Here is a 14,036-nt window from a genome sequence, read left to right on the forward strand (position 1 = left end):
AGCTGTACAAAAGTGTTGTTGGTGAATTCTGAGCGTCTGGCTTGCTCATGTTCCGGAAACGAGTGAAAAGAGTGTATAGTAGAAACAGTAGAAATAGCAGGATCAAGGGGAGGTACTGTAGAAACTGGAACAAAAATCAAATTTATGCTAAAGACGATTCCACCCACCAATGTTGCTAAAACAATCAAAAATGTAACGGCACATTGCATCAAGAAACATTTGCTGTGAAGAATTCTATTAAGTCTGTTTCTGCGAACGTAAATCACATTCTTTCGTTGCAGCGCAGGAAGCTCCATCTTCTACAATCCGCTCGCGACCACTGATGATGTGTACGTAGATGAAAATGCCTCTATCAGCCCTGGGAGTTCCCAGAACCAACAGAAAGATCGACCTTGTGTCAGACCCCTGCAAATTCAAACTAGGCACACAGCCACGACCCTACGGCTACCCAGACGGCAAGGCAATTTTAAAAAATAATAAAACAATAGCAAACTTCCTGGCTGAAGGCAAAGGTTCAATATATCAAAATCACAATATGCAGTTGCCTGCTTTATTTGTCCTTTTTATGGCTTCTAAGGTTGTATCTCTTCTTCGCTGGTACTGTCTGATCGGAAAATAGTGTATTACTAGCAGCTGTTGCAGAGTTTAAGTTCGCAGATAGCAAAGTTTCTTCTGATGCTGGAGACAAATGTTCAGTGTTCAAAGGAGTCTTTTCAGGAGGAGAGTCAGGTTTCACTGTGTCAGTAATCAAATCGGCATCGCTGAAAGGGATAAATTTCGGAGTGATTTCAGATTCGGAGGCACCAATTCCCTTCTTCACCCAGTCGTCGTAGGGCAGCGGCAAAGGAACACGCTTTACGTGAGAGGCGTGAATCCAATGCTTACGGCCAGCGACACGTACGGCTGTCCTCGTTGCCAGTAGGACCTGGAAGGGGCCGATGTAGCGAGGCTGAAGATTCTTTGTCCTCGCGAAGTTTCTGACCACCACGTGATCGCCGGGTTTCAGCTGATGCCCTGGACTCTCCGGAGGTTTTGGCAAAGCATCGAAGACCTGTTGATGAATAAGACTCAATTTAGCAGTCAAGTCGTAAAGGTAGTCTATCAACATAGGATATTCAATGGAGCAAAATTGTTTAGGCCTTGGCACACCCCAGATATTTGCCGGGCGGCCAAACACAATCTCATATGGAGAAAGCCCTATTCTAGAATGCACTGTTGCTCTCGTTGATAACAAGGCCAAAGGAAGTGCGTCTGGCCAGGCTAAACCTGTGGATGCTTGTATTTTGGCTATCTTAAGCTTCAGAGTGCCATTGTAACCCTCGACTAAACCAGCAGACTGGGGGTGGTTTGCACTATGGAATTTTCGTTTCAATCCTAGACCAGCACACACACTCTGCATAACTTTCCCTATAAACTCACTTCCGTTATCTGACCATACAATCCGTGGCATTCCATACCTAGGGAAAAATTCCTTGAGAAGAATTTTGGCAGTTGATAGGGCAGTGTTGTCTTTTAGTGGGTATGCTTCTATCCACCTGGAAAAAGCACAAACTACCACCAGGACGTACTTTAAATTGTTGCAGCGTTCCATGTGAATGAAGTCTAACTGAATCACTTCAAAGGGGCAGGAAGGAGGAGCGAAATGACCAGCTGGAGTTGGAGTTCCCTTGCCAGGATTATGCATCAAGCACACCATGCAATTTTTCACCACTCTCTCTGCACACTTACTGATTCCCTCATTCTTCCAGACCGGAGCCAACATCTTACATATCCCTTTAGAACTTATATGCGCTACTCCATGCGCCATCGTCACTACCGCAAGCACATACGCATCAGGCAACATCCAACGCTGCTGTTCTGTCAAATCAATCCAACATCCATTCGAGTCCAATTTGCCCGTACTTTCTCTCCATACACGTTTCTCTTCCTCAGTCGCTTCTTTCTGAATCTCTTTCACACTTTCCATAGTGTCCTCACACATTCCAGACTCAGCAATCCATCTTGCAGACGTAGCAACGTACATTCTACTCATCGTGTCTCTAGCTGTCTGCTTAGCAGTTTCATCAGCAAAGGCATTCCCACGACCAACATCATCCGTGATTGCTTTATGAGCACTGCACTTCACAATCGCAACTTCAGTCGGCAAGGTTAGAGATTCCAACAAGTCGTTAACTAGCTGACCATGTTGGATCTTAGTCCCATGGGACGTAATGAAACCTCTTTCTCTCCACAACCGGCCAAAACTATGGGCCACGCCAAATGCGTACTGACTATCTGTAAACACATTCACTCTCTTTCCCTTAGCTAAAACACACGCTCTCGTTAGAGCTATTAATTCTGCAGCTTGGGCGGAATTCTGACTCACTCTTGCAGTCTCCACAATCGTCTTCAAAGTCGTTACCGCATAGGCAGCAGTCACATCACCATTCTCCAATTTAAAACATGACCCGTCCACATACAGCGTACCATCTGGGTCGGATAGAGGAGTATCTTTTAAATCGATACGTCCTTTTGTCTCTTCCTCCGTTTTGAAATAACAGTCATGTGGCTCAGAATCACTCGACTCTTGATCAGTCGGCAATAATGTTGCTGGATTCAATACATTGCATCTTTTGATCTGAATATGACTCGCTAATAATGTCAGCTCGTAACCAGATAATCTCGCACTAGTAAGGTGTTGTGTCTTCGTTCGGTTCATGAGTGTATCCACTGCATGAGGAACCATGACCACTAGCATATTGTTCATCACCAAACCAGCAGATTGTCGAATGGAAGCTGCAGCTGCCGCTGTAGCCCTCAAACAACTAGGCAACGCTCTGGCTACCGGATCTAATGTTGATGAAAAATACGCACAAGGGCGTTGTTTATCACCAAATTTCTGTGTCAGAACACTCAACGCGCAACCTTCTCTCTCGTGAACGTAGAGCGTGAATGGCTTGCTGTAATCAGGTGTACCCAATACAGGAGCTGAACACAGTGCTTTTCGTAATTCAATAAAACTCTCTTGACATTCATCAGACCATGGCACCGGACTCGGAACATTTTTCCCAGTCAAAGCTACCAACGGTTTTGCTAAAAGAGAAAAATTTGGGATCCACTGCCTACAGTAAGAGGTAATACCTAGGAAGGCACGTACTTCTCTCTGTGTGCGTGGAACACTCATCTGCGTAATTGCTTTTATTCTTTCTGGGGTCAACTTCCTACTTCCTTTGACAAGAGATGACCTAGGTAGGTCACTTCTTGGCAGCAGTATTGCATCTTGGAAGGAGACACCTTATGATTCAATTTAGACAAATGATGCAATAGGGAAATTGTAGCTGCTTTGCAAGTTTCCTTGTCATCGGCAGCCACTAAAAGATCGTCTACGTACTGTACTAGGGCAGAACCTGGAGGAAGGACAAAGGAATCTAGCTGACTTTTTAAAGCTTGACTATAAATAGATGGACTCTCACAATAGCCTTGTGGAGCGCGTTTAAATCTGAAACTTCGACCTCCTAAACAAAAGCCAAAAATATCCCTACTTTCTTCGGCTATCGGAATGCTAAAGAAAGCATTCTTTAGGTCTATAACTGAGAACCATGTAGCTGTAGCAGGTATCAATGTTAACAAGGCAGTAATATCTGGTACTACAGGAAACTGCGGAATTACAATCTTATTAACTTCTCTAAGGTCTATGACAAACCTATAAACTGGAGGTTTTGTAGGGTCTGTTCGCTTCAGAATCGGTAATACAGGACTGTTACAGACATTTCCTCTAGTTTCTTCAACTACACCCTTCTTAATCAAGTCTTGCACAATCAATAAAAGTGCACGCTCACCTTCACTCGATATTTTATACTGGGGAATTCTTGGAAATTTCACATTTGCTTTCAAAGTTACTACATATGGTGGAATTTCTAGGAGACCTACATCATTAGGACCAGTCGCCCAAAGAGAATCAGGGAGTGAACGTAGCTCCGGCGGGAGTGCGTCCATTGACAAGTACATCGGAGAGGTGATATTTTTACCCAATGTAAGCTGTACTCCTTCCGGAGAACAGTACAATGTCGCATATAGTCGTTTTAACAAATCTAAACCAAGCAGATTTTCATTACAACCTGTCGTCAAAATCAGGGGTGCTTTCAATTGGCATGGTCCAACAGAAATAGACAAAGGACCAGATATCGGGTTGTACACAGGGGCGCCTGAAAAACCTACGGAAACATTTGTTGAGCCAGACAAAGGTGCGCCAGGGAGTTTCGCATGCATGATAGAACTTTTTGCGGCACCAGTATCCAACAGAAACGGTTCGACTACACCTGATGTTGCTACTGCGACATAAGGCCCACTCTGATCCACTGGAACTGATACTACTCCCTCTCTCTGTCCATGGCTGTCCTAGTACCCATTTTGTTGAAAACCCTCATCTACTTCACAATAATCTTCAACAAGATATTGCTGAGATCTATTTTGCTGAACAGATTGTCCATTTCTCTGATCAAAGTGATTGGAGGGACGATCATTCGTTTGTGGAGGCATAGCACCTCGTCCTCGTCCTCTAGAATTCTGCACAAAACCACCACGACCTCTTTGAGCTGCTGCTGCATTATTTTGCGCTAAGATCGGACATTCATTTTTATAGTGACCCTCTTTCTTGCAGTACGCGCATTGATTCCATTGATATTGAGGTCTTGACGTACTATAATCTGCCCTTTGGTATGAGTTTTGCTGCGTATTAGTCTGATTCGCGCGAGGCGGATACGCCTGTTGCAAAAGAACTTTAGTTTTTAAATCTTTCGTTTTCTTTTCTGATTTTTCCTTTTCCTCTTTATCTCTATTTTCGTAGTACTGCGCAGTCGCAAGTATTTGCGCTGTCGTAGATACAGCCCACGCACTCTCTGAGTCTTTTAATTTATTGCATAATTCAGGTAACAAATTATGCACAAATTTATCGACAAACAATCTTTGTCCTCCTTCTGTACTCATGTCCTGACCACTATGATCCACAAAAGTCTCTTCGAACCTCGTGAAGAAGTCCGAGACACTTTCGTCTTTCTTTTGCTTACATGCTGACAACTTGTCCCAATTAACACGCAATGCTGGCATCAGAGTCTTCATTAGATCAATTATTCTTCCTGGTAGATTAGCGATCAAAGGTTCAGGTTTCGCACCACCTATTTGTTGATTATCTGCTGCAGTGATAGCTGCCCAATCACCACCTAAAGCAGCCTGATGATCTTCTCTACGAATTTTAGCCCACACTGGTTGCGGAACTACATTACCAAATAACATATCAATGTCGGCTAAGTTCATTATACAAGCCTCAACTGTCTGTGTTAATTCCTTGTAATATCCGGCTGGATTCTTACGCGGATCTGGCAAGGCCTGTTTCACTGCTAACACTTCTGCTCGCTTCCATGGAATGTGTATCCACACTCGTTGGAACTGCGCTGGAGCACCTGCAATACCAGCATTATCATCACGTGCCACTGCTTCGCGCCAGATTGGAGGAACTTCCCTCATAGGATATTGGCGACTTAGCTTCATTTTACCTTTCTCTAAATCTCTTGGTGAACGAAGAGATGGATCATTCCTAAAACTTAAAATGAGTTCCATCGCTTGTTTTATTTTCTCACCCACTATCATTCCAGCAGCAAACTCCTTTTGAACCCTAATTAAATCTTCCAAATCTGATTCGACATCGTCTTCTTCTATCTCTTCACGTAACAACGAGCACATCTCATCAAAGACGTATCGTTGCGTTGGTTCTCCCCACTGCATAAATGTGTCTAGCACATCTCTTGTACTATATCTTCTACCCTTCGAAATCCATCTGAGAGCCGTGGAGTCTAAAACTCCCCGTTCCTCAGTACTCGGAAGCTGACTCCGTCTCTGTACAGAGTCAGGAGTAGGAGTCTTAATCAAAGTTTTATATATAGGAGACAGCATATTAGTAACCGAATCAGTGATTCTTCGACGAACAGAAAGTGGAGTTAGTACACTCGCAGACATAGAGAATGCAGTGGAGGTAGGAATAGATGAGGAAGCAGTAGGAGTATCGAGGAAAATAATTTCTGGAGCAGTAGGTACAGAGGTAGGTATAGTGGCTGGCAGTGTAGGAAGAGGAGGAGCTGTAGGAACATTCACATTCATCACCGGGAGTACAGGAACTTGATTCTGAGGGATAGGAGCAGGAGCACCAGGTTGTCCAGCAACCGGCAATTGAACATTCGGGACAAGTGGAGTCGTAGCACCTTGTGCATACGGTGGAGGTGACCGTAACAGATAAGATAGCAGAGGATCGTTTTCTGAGTCCTCCAGTATCTTAGCCATTTTCGATGGCAAGGCAGGATAGCACTTGTCAATCGCTAAGTTATGCTCTCTAATGGCTACATCTATGACCTTCTCACACTCGTTAGCCTGCAACTGTTTAGTCGCTTGCTCTAGAGTTAACTCTTCTTGTTCTTTCTGCTCTTTCTTCAACCTTCTCATTTCTCTCTGTTTGGATTCTTTGCGCCAATAACGGAAGGAATCAAACATTGCCGGCCGGGCTTTCTTCTTAAACAATTTCGCTTCCAAATTGTCGAGAATCTCTTGCTCAAAACTACCATGCAGTGGCCAACTAAGGACACCATCCTTCTTACAATAGCGGACCCATATCTCATTATAAGTTATAGGACCCACGCCATACTTACAATATAAATCATATAGGGGAGTCCCAATCGGAGGAACCAGACAAGAGTCCTCCAATCGTGAGTCACTGTTGCAACTAAAACAAGACAACATTTTCCGACTTACCATTTTCAGTCCGGAACACAAAACAAACAAAACACGGAACAAATATGTGCACTTGAACCAAGAACTTAGGCCTACCAAAACGAACTGATGTATCGATACCCAAAACTAAACCAAATAGATTATCGTAACTAGAACAACCAGTGATAATCTGACAAAACCAAACCAAACCAAGAACCGATCAAGGATTTTTAACAATCCTCACAAAAAGTAACCAGCTAGCTATCACTAAATACTTAACTGAGTCACTGAAGACGTCACCAAGGAGAAACCCGTCACGTTTCGCCGTACTAAGGACTGCACCACTTCGGGTCCAAGACAGGGCGACGGTCAAGGCAACGGCCCACTGCAGCCGTCCTGAACGGGAAACCCTCGTGGAAGAGAACTTCGGGCCACTTTTGCGATATGCCGGGATCGATGAAGTGGGGCGCCTCCCTCAGGAATCTTCACACGAAGCTTCTCGAACTCTTCAGGCTTTTGGACCGGTACCGAATGACGTCGCCCCACGTTGGGCGCCAATTGGAGTTCTGGACTTTTTGGTTCCGTCCAGAGGTGTCAGGGTACAACACCCGAAGACCCCGGAGTTCCACCTGCCTTGGTGCACAAATGAACAGAAACACGGGCTTCTCGATGGTGGCGTCAAAGACCAAAGGTTTATTACTGCAGGGACACAGAAGTCACAGAATCTACACACGGGCAGAGACTAGGAGCCTGTTCGATTTGTACAAAGTGGGTTGCTCCTTATATACGGTTTTTTATGCCAGGGGCAAATTCTTTACATGTAATACATTCCCAAAACCTTTGTGTCTAAAACAATAAATATTTGGTGTTACACAGGAACCGTCGATAATATCTGAGGCCAAACATTGCGAAGAGAGGGGTTCCCACTAGTTTGTCACAATTCCCTGTCAATATTGCATTCAGGACCCGGACTGCCTCATCGTAAAGTTCGTTACCTCCCCCTAATAAAGATTCAGAAAGAAAGAAACAGAGCCAGGTGTGGAAGATAGAAAAGTGGGATAAGGGATGTTTGTGGGTTGTAAATGGGCAAGGCTACCGGCTTCGGCCGCCTAATCATGATCAGGTACAATGGACACGAAGACCAGTTTGGCAGGACTGGCCTCGGGCAGAGGAGGCAGCCTTTGTCGAGTCATGCAGCTACAGCGTGATCTGGTTTAAGGTGCACGTGTCATGTAAGAGGTGAATCTCCGGCTACGGCTACGTGTCCTTAATCAAAGTGGAGTGAATGAAGTGATCAGAGGCTATTGCATATGTGAGGGCAAGGAAACACAAAATGGCGGCCATGATCTAAGATGGATGCCGTGGGTATATCAGAAATATGTCAATGGAAGGAGTACTCTTGCTCGTAGCGTAGCGAAAACACTAGGATATACTAAATGGATCATTTGCGGTTCACTGATACCAATATTAGGTATTTCCGACAAACTTAATAACACGGGTTCAAGTCGTCACGGAACCGTCACGGAACCTCATTGACTGTATTCAAAGAGTTCGTCTAAGGAGCATGTGTGTGTCACATGGGCATTGACGGTGATCCGCACACCAGAAAGTGAAGTTAGGAAGGAATCTTTAATTAGGGGAGGAGAAGCCGCAGAGCGCACGCTGGGCGAAGCCCTTTGATGTGCTGTGTGGCAGTTAAAAAATGCAAATAGGAGGGAGGGAGGCTGATGCGCGTGCTTGTTTGGTCACATGATTCACGTGAACTTAAAGAAAACCGCAGCAAGAAGCCGTTGGTTTGACGAGGATTTCGAGCACTTGAATTCTGGCTCCGCTCAATGCGCTTGCGCGCATTGATAGGTCGCGAGACCTAAAAAGGGGGCACAGAAGAAAAATGGCAAGCAGGGGGCATGGGAGCACAGAAGAGGAGCGGGCAGACAGAGTTATAGGCCACCACTGGCCACCAGGGATGAGGCGCAGGTGGAAGCCTGCAGGTGGAGGAGGGCCTCGACTTCGGCAGCGGCAGTAGTCGTCAGCGTGGGTGAAGGCGGAGCTGCAGCGGGGGGGAGCAACCTACCAGGCAAGGCTGGTGGTTGTGAATGTTGCGGAGTGGTAATGTTGCAGCTTTTTGCACGGGAACGCCTACTCTGCATCTCATTATCGATAACTGCTGGGGTTCTCTCTGGTGATGTTTTTGGTGGCTGTTATCGCAGGTAAACTGGTGCTGTGGGCTGTTAGCAGCAGCTTGTGAATGAGGTGATATATTTATTGTGACTTTGGCTGCGATAACGTGCTGTTAACTCTGGGTGGCTCCTTGAGAATATGCCCCATAGTTATTTCATTTACATAGATTTCACAAGAATGGTGATGTTCTTTAGGAAATGAAAAAAAACAAGATGTATTTTAATAATTGGCGCACTATGGAAAAGATTCTGTATATCAGTGGCACAGTACCTTTCTCTTGCTAGAGCCAATTGAATTGTCACGAGGCTGGCCTTTGTCAGAACTCCTACAGCAAGTCCCTATGCTTCAATAACTGACAAATCAATCAGGAACGAAGGTTTATACAGAATCGAAATTTGCCTAGCTTATGTAACAGTAAGTTTCAATTCTATTAAGGACACGGAGGCGAGGATTATGCTATATCTTCCTTCGCTTTATTAACATAAAACTCCACAGCAGCTTAGGAAAAATATTCAAACAGTGAAAGAAAATGCTTAAGTCCCAAAGCATTTGAAGGAACGTTTTAACAGTCCAAAACCACAACTCCCAAGAGTCTCTTGTGTATTACTAGTCCATAGTCCTTTCACCATGTCTATCATAGCTAGATAGCCAGTCCTCTCTTCCTCTTCCTTCTCTTTCTTCGCGCAGATTACGCATTCGACTCACTGATCCTGTTTAGCACCCTCGTTGCCTGCCAGAAAAAAGGACAGCGTAAGCGAGGAGTCACAGGAGTTGAACAATATGACAGAGGAAAATCAAATCTTAGCAACATAACATAACCGCATAAAGGAAAACGCTTTACTTACTGCCATACGGGCGGGCAGAAACCACTGAGCGTTCTGGGTGGGATAATCCTCGCCTCCGTGTCCTTAATAGAATTGAAACTTACCGTTACATAAGCTAGGCAAATTTCGATTCTATGTCAGGACCGGAGGCTTCAGATTATGCTAGTTCAAAGCTTACTTACCACCAACTGGGCTAAATCCACCACTGGTTTAAAATAAAACCTCTTAAACGTGGAGTCCGAGGACCAATCTGCAGCTCGCATTAAATCCTCCAAGCGAGCACCCACAGCAAACGCCTTAGAGGCCATGGCCCCTCTAGCAGAGTGTGCTCCAAAAAGCTTCATATCGATGCCTGCTTCTTGCATGACCCAACGCACCCACCTAGCAATAGTGGGGGAGGAGACAGCTCTGTGTGGCTTTCGCAAGGCAATTAACAATTGACGTTCGCCCGGGGGGCGCAATTCTAAGGTTAAATCCTCATATGCTTTTAGGCATTGTACAACACACAACTTAGGGGTGTCCAGAAAAGCCGGATATGAAATAGATCGCGACGCCGATTTTGTGCGGCGGCCCACAGTAAAAGTAACCCCATCCGGGGAGAAGATGCGCGCTGATATGTCCAGTGCGCGTACATCAGACACACGCCTACAAGAAACCAAACACAACAGCATGGCCAACTTCGCTGAGAGCTCTTTTAGAGACAGGTAGGTGTTGGTCGGCCATGAAAGGAATAAATTCAAGACCAAATTGACGTCCCAAAGGACGGAATACCTGGGTTCTGGAGGCAACGCAAGACGAATACCTCGCAGAAGTCGGCAAACAAAAGGATGTTCTCCCACCGGAGAATTATCGATCCTGTTATGACCCGCAGAGATCGCTGATCGAATCGCATTAATCGTTCTGTAGGCAAGGCCTTTGTCGGCTAGTTCAGCCAGGAAATTCAGGACGGGAACGAGGCCCGCGACCAAGGGATCCAAATCCCTTTGAAGACACCAACGCATCCACTTAAGCCAAGCGGATCTGTAGCGCTTCGTCGTACTATCGGCCCATGCTTTGGAGAGAAGGTTCTCAGCCGATCCCGAAAGGCCCGGGAGCGTCCAACGTCTCCTGAGAGCCTCCACGCCATGAGATGGAGCGAGCTCTGCAAGATGAGAGGATGCGGTTCCTGATCTGGATTCCTCAGGAGGAGAGGAAACAGGGGGAGTAGGATTGGAAAATCCCAAGAAGAACCGGAAACCACACTTGAGACCTCCAAAGCGGTGTAATCAGCACCAGCTCCACTCCTTGGCGACGTACCTGGGCCGCTGTCCGCACCACCATGGAGAACGGGGGGAACGCAAACGGTTTCTCCCGACTCCAATCCTGCAGAAAGGCGTCCGTGGCCTCCGTGAGAGGGTCCGGCCTCCAACTGAAAAATCGCGGAAGTTGATGATCCAGACGGGACGCAAACAGATCCACCGAAAAGGGACCCCAAAGGCTTTGTAGCCACTGGAAGACTTCCGGATCCAGTTTCCACTGACTGGCATCTCTGAGGTATCTGGAGTGCCAATTCGCTACCTGATTGGCCTGGCCTGGCCTGGTAGGTACTCCGCTGTCACAGCAATGTGACGCGATAGGCAGTAATCCCAGAAGTCCTTCGCCAAATTCGCCAGAGCGCGAGAGCGAGGACCCCCTAGATGGTTCACATAACGAACCGCTGAAACATTGTCCATTTTGAGTAAAACACAGGCCTTGACTGAATCCTTGGTCCAGCAACGGACCGCGAAGGAGCCCGCCAGGAGCTCCAAACAGTTGATATGCAACCGTTGTTCGTCTGAAGACCAGGCGCCGCCGGTGGAGAAATCCCCACACCGAGCACCCCAACCCGATCTGCTGGCATCGGATTCTATGACGAGATCTGGGACCGACCCGAAGATCGCCCGACCATTCCACGTCTCCATGTGAGACAGCCACCATGACATTTCCTCCTTCACCTCCTCCATGAGAGGAACCAACTGATCGTAGCTCATCCCTCTCTGGAGGTGTTGGGCTTTGAGGCGTTGAAGCGCCCTGTAGTGTAGGGGCCCCGGAAAGATCACTTGGATGGAGGACGACAGAAGTCCCACCACCCTGGCGACATGCCGCAAGGACGTACAGTCCTTTGTGACCGTCTGCCGTAGCAAATGTCTGATCTTTGTGATCTTCCGGGGTGGAAGACTCAGTACAGCTTCCACCGAGTCCACGACGAAACCCAGGAAGGTAAGTCTCTGAGTGGGGACCAAAACCGACTTGGAGCCGTTGACGACGAACCCCAGTCTCTGAAGGAGGTGTACGGCCTGTTGCAGCTGCCCGGCCAAAACCACCGGGCACTGTCCCATGAGGAGGATGTCGTCCAAGTAGACCAACATCCGCACCCCTTGGCCTCTGAGGTACTCCACTACCGGATGCAACACCTTTGTGAAGCACCAGGGGGCCGATGAAAGGCCGAACGGTAGTGCCGTGAACTCGAACACTCTGTCGTTCCACAAGAACTGAAGGAAACGACGATGCGGTGGGTGGATAGGGACGACCAGATAAGCATCCTTGAGGTCTAGCCTCACCATCCAATCCCGCGGGAGGAGCACGTCTCAAAGGAGGTGGATTCCCTCCATCTTGAAGTGTCGGTAGATCAACCACCCGTTGAACTCCTTGAGGTTGATCACAGGTCTCTTGCCCCATCCGTCTTGTCCACTAGAAAGACATTGCTGACGAACCCATTGGGGTGGCATGTTGATTGACGGATGGGTCCTTTGCGAAGCAACTCCGCGACCTCTCCGTCTATCAAAAGCGCGTCGGACTCTGAAAACACAATCGGTCGTGGAAAAACCTCCTGAGTGGGCTGGTCGTAGAACTCTATGTGAAACCCACGGATGGTTTGTAAAACCCAAGCGTCGGCAGTGAGCAACTCCCACTCCTCGTAAAAGGCTGCCAACCTCCCTCCTATTGGAACCTGATCCAAACAAAGTACACTCACCGGTGGTATTGCCGGGTCCGGAGTTCTTTCGGAAACCTCTGCCGCCAAAACGTTGCCCTCTGGTGGGGTAGAAATTATTGAAGTTCGCAGAGGTCTGGTACTGGCCTCTGCCGGAGCCTTGCCCTCTATTATTGGATGGTTTGCCACGGCCGGTCGCGCGGCCCCTGCCGCGACCGGCCCCTCCAGAGAAACGCTGATGAAAAACGCGTTTGATGCTGGACTGTGCTTTGTCCAGCGATGTAAAGGTGGACACAAACTTGCCCAGCTTCCTGATAAAAGGTTCGCCAAAGAGGCCCCCCTGGGCTACCGCGCCCGCCTCCGAAGAGGCCAGGTCCCCCAGCTTAGGGTCTAGCTTAATCAGCAACGATCGTCTGCGCTCGGTGGACAGGGCGCAATTGGCATTCCCCAGAAACACGATAACGCGTTGTGCCCAGTTTGACAGCACCTCCGGGGAAATTACCGTGCCATTCGCATTCGCTTCCTCCGCCATGTCGAGGATTTTTGTGGCAGGCCCTACTGCATCCAGCAACTTATCCTGACAGGACCGCCAGGATCGGTCAATGCCCTTGCGGGGATCTTTCATGAATTTGGCCAGGAAGGTGGCCATCTTTGCATACAACTCGGGGGTCATAGCCACCTTTCCGTCCAAAGTCGGCCTCGGGCATTCCCCTCGCAAACAGCCTCTGGCTTCTTTCTCCAGCGGTTTGCGCAGTCGACCCGCAACGAACTTCGCCACAGTCTCTCCCGGTGTCCAAGCTGCGGACCGCGGATGGACAATCTCGTCTGGGTCCAGCATGCCCGATTCATCCCGAGGAAGTTCTGCAGCTGAGCCCGAGGGGCGCCAAGAGCGCACCGACTCCCCGTCATCGTCAGTGTCAGGTGAATCATACACTGGTGATGCGGGAGCCGTTCCAACGTCCCCTGCTGACTCAGGGTTCGACAGAGGAGCAGGGGGCGCAGCAGTCGCCTTAGCCAAAAAAGCGTCACGAAGACGCTCAAAGGCGCCTGCGTCCCTGAAGGGGTTCCCTCTCTGCAGGGTTTATTCGGTGCCGGCGGCTTTTCGCCTGATGTTCCCGGGGGGTCAGTAGGCGCCCCCAAATGTGCGGACGCTAATTTCGCACATTCCTCAACAATGCGTGCGGAGAGGCGGTCCTCCATGGGCCCCACCACCTCCGTCACACAGCGGTATATGGAGCTATCCACCGCTTGGTAAAATTAATCATCCTGGAGGTAGGAATAGGGCTCCTCCTCATACTCCCCGTCTTGGGCCATCACAAATATACAGAAATGTAAGGGAACAATCC

Source organism: Lissotriton vulgaris, chromosome 5 (genome assembly GCF_964263255.1).
Source record: "Lissotriton vulgaris chromosome 5, aLisVul1.2, whole genome shotgun sequence".
Lineage (NCBI taxonomy): Eukaryota > Metazoa > Chordata > Amphibia > Caudata > Salamandridae > Lissotriton > Lissotriton vulgaris.